This window comes from Seriola aureovittata, chromosome 16 (assembly GCF_021018895.1).
Source record: "Seriola aureovittata isolate HTS-2021-v1 ecotype China chromosome 16, ASM2101889v1, whole genome shotgun sequence".
In the NCBI taxonomy this organism is placed as follows: Eukaryota; Metazoa; Chordata; class Actinopteri; order Carangiformes; family Carangidae; genus Seriola; species Seriola aureovittata.
In genome coordinates, this window is record NC_079379.1 from 1,386,869 (window position 1) to 1,401,762 (window position 14,894).

At 42.0% G+C, this 14,894-nt stretch overlaps 1 protein-coding gene across 1 annotated transcript in view; it reads right to left on the bottom strand.

Moving 5' to 3' along the window:
* Positions 1–2,138: 2,138 nt before the first annotated feature.
* Positions 2,139–14,894, bottom strand: part of tmem200b (transmembrane protein 200B) — a 102,710-nt gene continuing 89,954 nt past the window's right edge. Inside the window, exon 3 of the transcript XR_008829870.1 lies at positions 2,139–2,367. The gene's annotated coding sequence lies outside the window, so the exon portion shown is untranslated. The remainder of the gene's footprint in view (positions 2,368–14,894) is intronic.

Below are 14,894 nucleotides of genomic sequence, written 5' to 3' on the forward strand. Positions count from 1 at the left end.
ATACTGAGGCTGCAACTGTGAAACTAAAACCTCAGGAGTCACTGAAGAATCTTGTCAGTATTGCTTATAAAGAAAGCAGCCATAGAGCACTGCAGCATGTTTAATAACCACAAATCCCCACTGCTTTGCTGACTATATATTATCTATATATTATTGGACCGTATGCTGTCTTTCTGTCTGTGAAGCTGTTTTAACTCAATTTTATGTGAATGCAGAACTTGTATGGAGTTGATATTTGCCATTTAAAGTCTGACCTTGTTATTCCCAAAGGCTTTGGACAGCTGAGACTGGAGATTAGGGACTGACAATAATACTGTGAGCCTAGTGAAAATGTTAAGCTAAAAGCTAATGTCATGGACTTAGAGAAATGAAGCCGCTGGAACGACACGTGTGACTCTATCTCACTGGAGCACATCACAACTTCGCTGTTGTCATCCCACTCAAGCTCCATGCAAACCTGGCCGTACTTAAATCCACCCTGCCAAGAGGAAAGCTGCAAATATGAAATCACACGGTTCTGGAGATGTGAGGTGAAGGCTGAGACGTGTTAAAGGACATATAGAGAGATTGTTTGATTTACCTTGTTGTCTGAACTTCGCCCCAAATGCATGAGAATGAGTGGGTGAGCAGCACAACACCCGCACCCCTACAGACACATGGTACCATCTAATTGACATTTTATTGTTTTATTTTGTTTTTCCGGAGCTGAAACATGAAGCTAACACTGAAGAACCAAAAGCTGCAGTTCCTCTAATGACCACTAGAGTCTGGCTCCAACAGTGAGTCAGTCCCCATAGACTCCCATGTTAAAATGTCCAACTTTACAGCAGAAATAAACATGTTTACAGCCTGGTACAAAAACTGTTTGGGTCTCTAGAGCTAATTTCACCTGTTCACATTTTATTAAGACTTAAAGTTATGTAGAATTGAGGGCGTGGCCTCTTTGAGTGACAGGTGGGTGAGCGTATGCTTGTCACAAACCATCATGCACTGAAGTCTCTGCTCCACACACGCCCCACCTCTTTGACCATTTTTGGATTAGCCAGGTTTCAAAACCGCTCTTCAGAAACCTGTGGGTGACATCACGGAGGCTACATCCATCTTTACTTACAGTCTATGGTTTTCCCCAATACTTTCTTGTAGCTTGCCACATCACCACACACACACATACATCAACACTAAATCAACACACACACACACACACACAAACACCAGACAACCCACATTCCTCTGATCAAAGTTTAATAGTCCTGTAGTCACTGATTTGTTTTCTCTCTCGTTTCCCTGTTCATCTTCTGTCTTACCAGAGCCTCTGACCACTGCATGCTTCACACTGCACAAACCACACATCTGCATCATCACCACTCCCCACTCTGCTCCCTGACCACAAGGTCAGGAACCAACCATGTCTCTGTTGTCCTCTGGTTTACTTCCTTATATGAATTAGATCCTGTTTAAATTAACTTTACCCACAGACATAGGTTTCATCCTTACAATCAATACATGTGCATGTGTGACCTTCCCTCCTTCATGCACACACATTTGGATCTAAGCGCATGTTCCCAAGAAACCTTCACTGAAATGGGGACAGTAAGAGGACAAAACACTAATACATCCCACAGTGCTTCCATGTCTCCTAACGTTTAAATGAAGCCCCGGATAGATTTAAGTATGCATGGCTGCTTGTAGAGATCAACGTCTCATCTTACATTAGAGTCCCATGACATGCTTGTCAGGAGACAGTGGAGGGAGCGACAGTAAGCCTCTCTCCCCATCCTGCTCTATGTACACTGTGTCCTCAGATAAACCACACTCAGCCCGCTCTGAATGTCACAGCACAAATATTTACTCTTTCATTTTAAATCATCCTTGGCTTTGTTTCTGCATAGAGTATTTATCTGCATATATAGCATTTGTCATGACATAAAATGATCAGTAAGCACATTCACTTCTGTGTTGTGTTACAGTGACACAATATCCATACCACATAATGTTTGGACAAAATGTTTTATTTTGAAATAACTTACCTTGTGTGTTTCACCTGTGTCAATAACATTTGCTTCTCTTGTGTATTTCAGTGGGAGAGGGGGCATGGCAAAATAAACCAGAATCCTTGTGGCACTGATAGCAAGTGTTAGCATTAGCACAACCACTAACACTGTGTCAGCCACTGCCAGTTACAAGCTAACAAACTACATAAACAAATAAAAGATGCTAACTGCGCTAACCGTTCTGATCCGTCTGCTAGTCTCTGGTTCTGGTCTCAGACTCCTCCTCTGAGTCTGGGTCTGACTGAGGCTCAGACATGTGGCTGAGTCTCTCTGATGTTTCCTCCTCTCACCATCTTGATGCTCTCTGCTCTTTCACCTGTCCACCTGGAGCCTCTTCCATTGTTGCAGGAGTCTGGGTTACTGCAGTGTCCACTCATCTGGTTTCTCCCCTGGAAGTCTCAGCAGGCTTCGGGTTAACGGGAAACCTAGACAAGGCATCTGTATGAACATTACTTGAACAACTTGAATGTTACTTTATGTCGAAGTCAAAAGAAACAAGTGTCGGTAAACTTGGTGAATGTGGCCCCTGTCAGATGGTCTGTAACCCTCCTAATGTGTTGGAAAAGGTTTTATTCCTTTAGTTTTTCAGGTCAAATTTGATCCATGTTTGAATTCATTATTCATGATCCATGATTCACCATCCACTAAAATGTATTCATTATTCATCCATAAATATAACATATATTTACATTGAGTTTTTATGTGCATTAGACCTCATTTAACTCAGTGTACAAATCATTTTTAGTTTAAAATAGGCACAATTAATCTTTTTTTTTTTAATCTTATCATGAAGAGAACAGGCAAATATATTATCAGACTATGGTGAGAGGCTGATGATAAACAGAAAATAATTCCCAAAATAACTTTATATTTTTTATATGTTATAATGAGAAATTATTGTTACATATGTTGTGTTATGGGTCAGAATTGACCATATACACTTTCCTATCCCTGTATATATTACATCTTCCTTGCATAGCTGGTCCTTCATCACAAGCTGCCATTTCCAATTGGATTTTTAAAACCCAGCAAGTATCAGCAGCCCCGTGTTGGCACGGAAATTATATGTGTCAATCTCCTTCTAGGTATTTCCAAACACTTGTCATGACCAATATGGGAGGAAGACAACAATGATCTTATCTTTATGCTGTGATAAAAAAAAGCCCAAAGAGACTGAATGCATTGTGGCTACCTCGTCTGTGAGAAAAAGAATGGTAATAATAACATAGTTTTAAGTGACAGGTCATAGAGTAGTGTCTTGAGCATTCCGAACAATAAGTTTTCTTGGCATGAAACATAATTTTAAAATTATTACACAATATTAATACACTAATACTGTAGGATTGTATCACCATTATTATTGTTTTGTTGCAGTTTTTGTTATTCATGATAGTTCGGTCACATTTACTCTGTATTTCTCTGCATAAACAACCCATAATTACTACCGGGGTCAAATTTGACCTGGACAAAGCTTTATGGTGGAGGGGACCAGCCAGTCCAGCACTGCCAAGTCCTTATCGGGGTGAAGTCCTATCCCATCCTGGTCCACCATATGGCCCAATAACTTCACCCTGGAGGAGCTTGCTTTTGTCCAGCTGCAGCTTGAACCCATGCTGCCACAGTGTTTGGAACGCTTCATCTAAAAGGTGGAGATGAAAGGAGAAATCTGGTGAGTAGATGAAATGTGGCCAGGCCCAACAGCTGACATAGGGCCTTACTTTAAATTAATTTTGTATGTTTGAAATCAAAACCGACAACGCCACCTAAGAATACTAGAGCCTAGGACTCTTAAAAGACTTCAAGGGGAGCAGAGTTGAAAACCAGCAGGAGAGTAGGACTCAGTTTAAAGTGACATTTATTATGATAAATTTATATCATAAAGGATGGTAAAATACAAGCCTGGCCTGTTAAAAATAATCAAAATGTGCATTTAAAAGTTCAGTAAAAACCATGTTGAGAGTCTTAGTCCAATGCAGTGGCTCCTCCGTGTCCACGCTCTCCCTCTCTCGCAGCGATACCACTCTCTTGCCTCCTCCCACGCTGACCGAAAATGTCGCCTGGGCCCCCCCCCCAGCGTAGGAGCGAATTCAGGCTGGAGGTTGACCGTGATGCTAGGCAGCAGGTCGCTGGGCTGCTGAGGCTCTGTGGTGCTGGGCAGCTTGGAGGATCAACGTCTCCATGACCAATACCTCTTTATAGGGGCTGTGATCCCGAGGTATCTGGGGGGGAAATGTCAGGTGAATCCCGAAGGAAGGGAAATGCTGAAGTTGTTCTGGATCAGGATCAGGCACGAAGCTGGTCAATGTAACTGAGTAGGCAGCTGATGTAGCCTATACTGGTTCCAGCCCTGGATGTAGGTCTGCAAAACTTATACATACATTCTGAACTCTGTGGCTGTGTAATATTACACATGGTTTTAGATAACTGTATGTATGTGTGTGTGTGTGTGTGTGTGTTTGTGTGTGTGTGTATGCGTGTGTCCTTGAGCTGGTCTGAGCGGCTTATTTATTTATCTTGTTTGGTTGTTTTTTTCTACATGGATTCAGTTCCTTGTTGTGTGCGATGCTTGTGCTGCAGAGAAGCAGCGCATGTTTGATCAGCCTCCTGGTCAGGTCATCAGTCGTATATTAATATGTGAGGTCAGGTTAGGTCCGGGGTTGATTTAAAGGTAATTGCATGTAAGGGGTGGGTTCCAACGTTGAGCTTTGTACGTGTGAAGCGAAACTGGAAACACACCGGATAGAAGATTAAAAATCTCCTCCCATCTTTTCATTTTTAAAGAAATGTAATCTGAAGGTTTTTATTTTGTTATTTTCTTTTTGCTACATACAGGCTTCAATAGACATATAGAACATCAGCCACAGCCCAGGACAACATGATGAGCACACTGTCTGCAAGTATGCATGCGAGATGTATCTGTTTCCAGCGAGTGCGAGGACAATGACAGTGGTAAAGTGACAACAAAGGGACACAAGACTGAACAATTTTCAACTTCTTTCAACTGATTCTACTAAAAAACAAACCCAATTTGCACAGAAAATAAATGGAGTCTGTAACTTCTGCCTCTAGGGGTTCTCTCAAATCAAAATGATAACAAAAGATGGCATTAGCTGTCATTGTTAGATGACAGCTAATGCGCGGGATCATGGTAGTTTTTGTCCCCACCACCATTACTATAAGCTTCTCCTGGTTTGGATTCAGCGTCAGTGGTTCAACAGGTTTTTAGCAGCAGCTGAATTCTCCGCAGAGGTTTCCTCCTCTCCACAAGAAACACACCGGAGGATGAGATCCAGTAGAAACAGCCAGAAAGCACTTTCACTGTGTGAGTCATTGACTGTCATGGAAATCTAGGAGACTTGCTAAGAAAAATATATACAACTGAATATAAATCATTCAAAGAGCCAATTTTGAGGCTTTGCCAAGAGCATAACAATAACTCTTAGTCAATAATGAGGCAGGAGCCTCAGTGAGAAACCCCATCTTGCTGAGTAGCTTGATTGAGTGAAGAAGGTAGTAAAGCACTCCCACTAAATCAGACCTGTTGACTCTATGTGACAGCCAATCAGTTTAATTTACAGGAATGATTACAGCTAGCTCATTAACATGAACACATTCAGCTTCCCTCAGTGAGTTTCTTCCTCTCTGGCTGAGCAGCTGTCCAGACTCTCATTAAGAAAGTGAGAAATTAGGAATTTTGCAAATCTCCTCTTCTTACCTGAGCTGTTAGACGTGCAAACAAGTGCCTGCTTTCTAATCTGCAGAACGGTGCTACCATGCCAATAAGTGATGGAGAGGAGCAGAGCGCTGCAGAACAGCCGCCTGCGCATGGCTTCAAATTCATATTCAGTGAAGGAAGTGATTATTATTTATTAAAGGCAGCTGGTGCACCATATGTGGCTCCATCCAGCCATGAAATCACAGGCTCAAGATGATCATTTCAACATTACTCCTTCCTGGCTTCCTCTCTTCAAAACTGTTCAATTCAATGCTCTGCCATGATTTCAGTCAGCAGAAAAGTTACAGTTTTTCTCACCACACTCACAACCAATGAAAAACAAGTGTTTAACCTTAACATCGATTTCATGGTTTTTAAGACATGAATGAAATAATCATCAACACCATGACTGAGTGTTTCCACCTTGAACTGCAGTGAACCAATGACAGTCTCATAAACACAGATTCAGACAGCCAGGGTTTCATACGTCACAAACCTAAGGAACCAATCCTGTCAACTTATGGGGACGGGGGCGGGGCTAAATAAACCTGAAACCTTGTCAGTACATAGAGAGAGAGTTAGCATTAGCACTAATGCTGTATCAGCCATTGCCAGTTACAATAAAAGATGCTAACTACGCTAACCGTTCTGATCCGTCTGCTAGTGTCTGGTTCTGGACTCAACAGACTCCTCCTCTGAGTCTGGGTCTGACTGAGGCTCAAACATATTTCCTCCTCTAACCATCTTCATACTCTCTGCTCTTTCACCTGTCCACCTGGAGCAAGCAGGTTTCCATCGCAGCCTAAAGTCCCAGGACCATTATGTAAATCAGGCTGATGACATATGGAAAAGCAATGGAGGTAAATGCACTACACCTCCAGTCCAGTAGGTGGCAGTAAGAAGAAGATGAAGGCTATACAACCACAATGACAAAGACAGGCCAACTTCTATTCCCACTGGATATCTTCTTTTGCGTAAATGGTTAGCAAGGCCCTGACCTCGTCGCCGGTCCATCTGTAGTAGACTTTCTTCTCCATCTCGAACAACGATAAAAAACAACAGTCTCAAATCAAAACAGTCTGATTTAAGCTGCGGGCTTTTAAACACGGCAGGTGAAATAAAATGCAGCGAGTACTCAACCAATCAGAAATCTTCAAGTTCCTGAACCTCTGGAAAGTACTACCCGCTGACCAGGGACTTTCCTGGGGGTCGATCAATTACCCTGAAGATACAGTTAGACCCTGGTTACTGTGGTCGAAACGTGCATAGTCCCTCAAAATGTTCCTGGTTCATGGGGAAAGTGCCTGCGGCGGAAACGCACCTCATGTGTGTGCTTGTGTGTTTCGGGGTGTGGCATTCCCTCCGGTTCTGTATCATGGTCGCAAAGGAATATCAGACACGACTGCACTTCTGTGCACTTGGACTGCATGATTAGATAATAACTGTGGTGTATTCTAAATGGTTTGGTACCACCGTACAACAAGACTACCCTCATGAAAGATTTATAAATGGTTTATGAAGAAGAAACATGAAGATGATGGTGGGAGAATCACAGAGATGTGAACAGTGGGACAAAGGATGGGTGAGCAGTTCACCAAGTAAAGGAAGGTTCCCACCTGTGTTCTACCTGGATGATAAAGTCCTAAAGAAGAGAGCAACCAGCAGAAAGCATCTCCATGTTCATCTCCACTGAGCAGAACAATGTGATCAACAGCTGTGATTAGAATGAGGACGGTTGCTGAGAACATGGTCAGGTCAAGGTCAACAACACTGCCACTGCCTCAGAGGAGGAATCTGCTTTGATATGATCATGTGATCTGCCATAATTTGATCTGTTAAATGCAAATTTCTGACCATTTAAGATGCTGATGCTGGTTCATTGATAGTAACTGAACAAACAGCTACAGATGCTGATGATGGAGAAAACAAAGAAAGCTCAGTAACTAATGAGATCTGAGGCTGAACAGTACAGAGACATGTGGGCTCGCTATTTGGCAAGCGACAGGTCACCCTTTTTATCCAATGTGTTATAACAGCTTATAAATGACTTATAAAGTGTTAACAAGCTAATTAATAAACTACTTATAAACCATTCATAAATCCTTTACATGAGTCGTCTCAATGTAAAGTGGAACCAATGGTTTCATGTGCACGCTCTGGTTGAGTTAAAAGCCTTATATTGTTGCAGGAGCAGCAGCTACCCTCAGGAGATGTTGCTGTCTTCCTGTGTATATGCTGACTTAAACTGCAGGAAAACATCACATAGGGTACAGTGAGTAACGCCTCTTGGATTAAAAATGTTCTTGTGAATTTTACTCTCTGCACCCTGTACTCATTGTGCTTCTAGTTTTCAGCTGGTAAAAGGAAACAGAGGAAGGCAGGGGAGACAGGTGAAACTGATCATGAAATATTGATGTGCAAGAACTGGTTTGGCCCACAGCAATTCCATGTCTAGACTGAATTTCATTTCCTCATTTGGGATAATCTGTTTTTTCCCCCCTCAAATACTTCTTTGTAGGGAAGATTACACCATAACCAAAGTAGATCTCTAGCAGAAGAGTGGCCTATCTCCATAAACCAAAGGCATTGTTGTTACACCCTGATTACACACATTAAATCTGGATGTTTGGATTTGACACTCTGGTAAATCTCATATCCCATAGAAGCTATTGAATATTGAAACCCAGAAGACAGTCACAGATCCTGGTCAGCTTTGTTACAATTATTAAAATCACAAATGTAGTAACTGGATGGTAAAACAGGCTCCTAGGAGATAGGGAACACTGGAATAGACAAATGAAAATTAAACAACAAATAAGAAATTCAGAAATGAATGAGAGACAAAGGATGAAGAAATCATTTTTATGACAGTGTTCCACCTACTAAATCTATATAGTCAAGATATTTGTAGTCAAAAAGGAAATTACGTATAATATCTTTCACAAGTTGATGCAAATTATCCATCCAACCATTTTCCTCCGCTTATCCGGGGTTGGGTTCTGGTGGCAGCAGGTCAAGCCAAGTAGTGCAGACGTCCCTCTCTCCAGCAATGTTTTCCAGCTCTTCCTGGGGGCTCCCGAGGCGATCCCAGACCAGATGAGATATATAATCTCTCCAGTGTGTTCTGGGTCTTCCCCAAGGCCTCCCCCCCCAGTTAGACGTGCCTGGTAGACCTCTAATGGAAGGCGCCCAGGAGGATCCGAACCTGATGCCTGAACCAGCTCACCTGGCTCCTTTTGACATGAAGGAGCAGCAGCTCTAATGAAAGCTCCCTCCGGATGCCAGAGCTCCTCCCCCACTCTCTAAGGTTGAGCCAAGACACCCTGCAAAGGAAACTCATTTCAGCCACGATCTCATTCTTTTGGTCACTATCCAGAGTTCATGACCATCAGTGAGGGTCGGCGTGAAGATTGACCGGTATTCAAAATAATACACTTTTATATCATTGTACTGCAAGAGACCAGTGAAGGATCAAAAACTATAGGACACCAAGGTAAATAAAGGACAAGATGCAGGTTTAGGTCGCATTTAAAACTCTGCTTGGTCTGTTCTCTGGAGAGTCCAAATCTCTTGATACGGTCATATGATTTCTGCATGTGTGGATTGGAAGAGCCGAGCACCGAACCGTCAACCCAGAGGTCAGCAGACGCCTTGCTCTACCACCTGAGCCACAGTCCCTCCAATCAACAGGACAAATGTAGTGTAGCAAAGTCGAAGCTGTTAGCGTTCCTCTACATGTTGCATTTTTCTAGCAGGTTAGAGCCACCTTAGTTTTGTTCAAACCTGGCAACCACAGGACAGGGCTGAAGAGCTGCTGCACACTGCGGCTGTTGGTAGCTCAGTGTTGGCTTTCTAAACATATTGTTTCTCATCTTCTCCAATATGTTGCTGTGTTTTCCTGTATCACTGTTCAGGTATTGTTATTTTTTCCAGCAGAAAATGGATTTCTTCAGTCTTGTGTCTGTGTTAGATACAGAGCTTGAGTCAGGATTTGGTTTTTCTAAACCTAGATTAGAAAAAAGACTGGAAGGAGAAAAATGAACCAACAGCTTTAAAACTGCTCACTGATAATACGTCTGTTTCATCTGTAAAAACAGATGTAATAAACTGCCTCCCTCTAAAACCACAACGATACAATGCAATGCAATGGTTTGTTGGTCATTTAGAGAATATAAAGTCTACTATCTACTATTTTGTGGGTATTTGTGCAAACCCTCATCTATCTGTTCATGTCAGAAAATCCCCAGGCAACATGTGCTGTAATCCATCTGAATGTTGTTGGGCCTGAGGCGCAAAGTCCCACATGGGCTCATCGGGGGGGTAACAGTGGTGTGATGGAAATACCCAGCAACACCTCTATAGACCTGTCTGACAGCAATAACTTCCGCTGTGTACATATTTTACCAAGTTGGTAAAGCCGCTGCCATGTTACAAAGTTCACCTGTGCAATAAGTGCATAGTGGTAACACATTAAGGACAGTGGTACACTGTCAATGTTATTTTACTGCTTGATGAAAAATGAAAACTGGCCAAGTTATGATTTTTCAAGATAGTGGATGTCAGGATCTGTCACTATGCAGGTAAGGCTGGACCCAAAATGCAGCCAACACAGGGGAGAGCCAAGAGCTTACACAACACTGGTGAAGCACAGGGAAACACAAGAACTTAAACAACCGGCAACATGAACAGACCGAGGACAAACCAGACATGAACAGACCGAGGACAAACCAGACATGAACAGGCAACGTGACCAGATGATGACAAACCCAGAGATCAACAGACGAACCAACACAGACAAAGGGAAGCACAAAGACTATATAGACACAAGGGCAAGGGTGATTGAACACAGGTGAAACACATTAGGGAGGGGCAGACAATCACCACACAGAAACAGGACCAAGACAGGAAGTAAAAACATTGAGACACACAAAGAAACCAATTACAAAATAAAACAGGAAGTGACAAAAGTCCAAACAAACTAACAAAAGGTGTCTGCCATGGCAAACCATGACAGTGGAGAGTGGATAAATAAAATTTTGAGCATCAAACGTCATTTCCTGGTGAATTTTTATGCACCAATTCTGGCTTTCATGTGGCCTCAATTTATCGTGAATATGTTTCTTTTTATTCATGCAAAGGAAAACACAAATTTCAGCCACCAGGTGTGAATTCAATAATAATGGAATATAATGCAGTAAGGCTGTGATTGTCTATCCCACCCTTACTGGTTTCATCTGTGTCTCTTTGTTTTCCCCTTCCTAGTGTACTTAGTCTCTGTGCCCATCTCCCTCTGTGCCAGTTCGTTTAGTTTCCCAGTGTTATTGTATTCTAGTTTCCATTTTTCTTGCTTGCCTCCTGGTGCCTGTATTCTTTCTGCCATCCCATGTACTGATCCCTTCTGACTAGTAAACTGATGATGTGGAGCAGAAACCGGTTCTTTCTTTCACAATAGTGGCAAAGGTTCGGGCTGTATATGTCTTGTTACTGGATGCAGGCCTGACATACTATATCACTATGAACGCTCCTAAAAACAGTCAGTTCGCCACCTGAAGTGTACAGAGTATTTATATTGACCAAATGAAGTACAATTGGCAAACTACAATGCTTCAATGCCTCAATGCTGGACAGTCGTTTACACAGGTGAACATTGTCTCTACATGTTCCCTTTTGGTTTCTCCAGGCTGCCAGTCCAAAGCAAGATATCTCACAGTTACTACATTAATGATGGTTATACTGTGGACTGTGAACCGTGAAAACGTGGAAGGTGCTGTCCAGAATGCTGCGGCACAGATCTCCTGCAGTGACATCCCACACCCCTGGTTGAGTGACAAACAACATCAGAGGGGGGACAGGTTCACCAGCTACCATGTAAGCCTGATTGACTGTCTCAACAACCCAATGGGAGAGCCTCTGTTTGGACGGGGCCTGCCCTTTTTTTCTTGCCACTGTAGCACACAAACAGCTGCTCAGAGCGCCTGAGGCCCTGTGTCGCCTCAACATATAACCACAGTGTCCCGACTGGACACAGCAGGTTGGATCTCTCCTCCAGCACAGACCAGAATGGAGGAGGGTGATATGCCTCCAATTCGATGGCCTGATTCATGTGGCTGGGGGAGAAAACCTTTGCTAGGATCAGACATCTAGCACTCAGAGGAATTTGTTGCACAACTGTTTAAGACAGTCAGTGTAGGCGGTCAGCGAGCAGGCACAAGTTGCGCTCTACATAAGAGTCACAGGCAGGATGAAAAACTGATGACAGGATTACAGAAATTTACCTGTTATGTACCTGCTGTAGCTTTTAAGTTAAACAGATGATGAAAGACTTTAAGTTTTAACTCAGAATATGGTCAAAGTAGCGACTGACAATACAATTAAATATTACATTTAAATTGCTGCACAGATAAGCTGGAGAAAATCTCATCGAAACCTCTCATCTAAATGTGAATTGAATACAGCCCAGTACATGGAAAACTCAAGACACAATCTTTCCAATATTTCCATTATGTTACTTTGAAATTAACCACTGTTGTTGATGCTATTACACTTATGTCTTTCTTCCACTTTGGTCTGTCTGACTATTTTAAGATGACTCACTCACACATACAGATTTTTGTTTTTTTTTATATCATTCACAAAATTGTGACAAAAAAGTTAAAAGTGTGTTCTAACGCAGAATACAAATGTGTAGAAAAATATTTGTCACACAGAAGTTTGTTCATTTAATACTCAAAACAGTCATCAACTGGAGCAGACATTGATGCACTTATCCTGACAGCTGATAGATATATGTGATTAACTGTCAGGTTTCCACATTGTGAAAACTGAGTGACCACTGCCATTTGCTTCCATTCATCTGGTTGTGGAGAAAGAAGATTGCATGAACATCCTTAGTTCTATAACGGGCTGTGATGATGATGATGATGCTAGAAAACCACTCGCAGTTCAGCTTCCTCTGATGAGTCCTCTGGTTTCTTTATTATTCTCTGTCTTTAGTTTTCACAGGTTCAGTTTCTTACCTTCCTTCATTGTCAGTGTTCTAGGACAGCAACAGTTGAACATTTCTAGGATAGGAAGGAAAGTTAAAGCAAGAGCTTCATAAATAACTTTATTGTACATTAAAAACTACATTAATTTCACCAATTTATAACCCTGGAAACATGTATAAAATAATGTAATAAATGGATGAATTAAATACTGTAGTGTGCAATTTACAATCAACTGTAAAAATAAAAAAATACATTTGTACATTTGTGGCTGAAGTTAAGGGTGAACTTTACTGTCACATGTTAAGTTTGCATAATAAAAAGAGGTAGTATAATCATTATTCATCATGAGTCCTAATGTGTGAGACAGTTCATTTATTTGCTCCAGTAACAATCTCCCTCTAAATAAGTGATGCTGTTGGAACAGCACACTGATATTAACTGTAATGGCTGAGGACTATGAAATATGAACCCTAATGTTTAAACTATTTTAAACTACAGTTTGTTACAGCAACAGTGGAGTCCAAAAGACTGAACAATGTTATGGCAAGAAGTCTTACATTTAAAAAAAAAACTATATTATAACATAAGACACTGTGTCTATGTTTGGGTCCAATAATCCATTAAGGCTCAACATTTCACCACTGCTGACGTTGGGCTTTAATAGACTGCAAAACAGTTCAAATATAATTCCTCCTGGTGGTGAATTGAAGTCCATCATACTAAAATAGCACAGGAGTGTCAAACCTTATGTGAGGGTGGTGTACAAGGCTTCCACTTAAACAATGAACTTACACTGTTCACAAACCTGTGAGCCCTGTCGATCTTCCCCCGGGTTGGCACCTGCATCCACCTGCATCTCAGGGTGATGCCAGAGAAGACTCAACACTTGCAGGTGGAGGTGGTGCAGGTTCTCCTTCACTGCTGCGGGAGGTTGTAGGTGTCCCCAAAGATCCAGACCTTGGCTGGATGGAAAAAACATTAAGAGAGAAATGTATCATTGTAGAGTATAGAGACAAAGACAAAAGAAATACCACTCTGATCATATGATCACACAGACATCTGAAAATACATTATTCCCTCAGCTTAGTTGTAATAAACTTAACTTTATTATTATTATTATTATTATTATTATTTTATTTGTCATTAGCATTGAAATGAAATGAACATGAGATACTGAACCAAACTGAATATTGAAAAACACTTACAACACATCGTCTGATCTGCTCTACAGCAACATGTCTAGACATGTCAGTTAACTGTAATAACATTATCATTTAGTAACTTAACAACATTGACAACCGGCTGTCTCTGTTAACACTAAGTTCGGTAACGTCACCTTCGCTTTGTAGAACTGATTTTAAGACACGTTATAACATGTTTTCCCTTGGTCTATGGTTTTAATACAAGTGGTTAGACCACACAGGCCACACATTACAAGGCTTCTCCTCATATATGTGATATTTACCAAATGTGGACATGCATGCAATTAGCTACTAGGATTATTTTAACACTAAGCTGTGAAGTTTCCTTCGAATTATCAATGCTAAATGTGTTAGCAGCGACTTCGTACCGCATATCCAGGAGCCTGCTGCGGTCAGGTAGCAGGTGTAGGCGGGCGTGCATAGTGTCCTCGGTTCTCAGGTCAGATCCACCCCTCACTCCTCCTCAGCTCCACCCTCTCAACCCAATATGGTTTCTTCTGGTTTGAAAAAAACAAGATGGCGACGGCCAAAATGCAAACTCCTGGCTTCAAAATGCTTGTTCACAAACCAAGGGGTGACATCACAGTGGTTTGCCATTCTAGAGCAGCCCCCGCTCCTACAGGAGGGGTGTGAGGCACAAAGTGGGGTAAAAAACAGGAAAAAATTACAGCTTAATGATGAATGCTAAGACATAGAGTAATTGACACATCGTCACCCAGCCATATCAACCTAAACCTAGCTAACATTAGCAAACATTACTCACCCTGGCTCCTGGTTCCTGAATCGGACACTGAAACCTCATCAGTTCCCAAGGCTGTTCTTGAGTTGGCTGACATCAGGTCAGCTTCAGACCTCCAGTCGGTCATGTGGCCAGTACACAGCCAGACCTCCAGCTCCCCACTTCCTGCCCTGCTTCCTGTCCTTCCTCACCTGCAGCTCA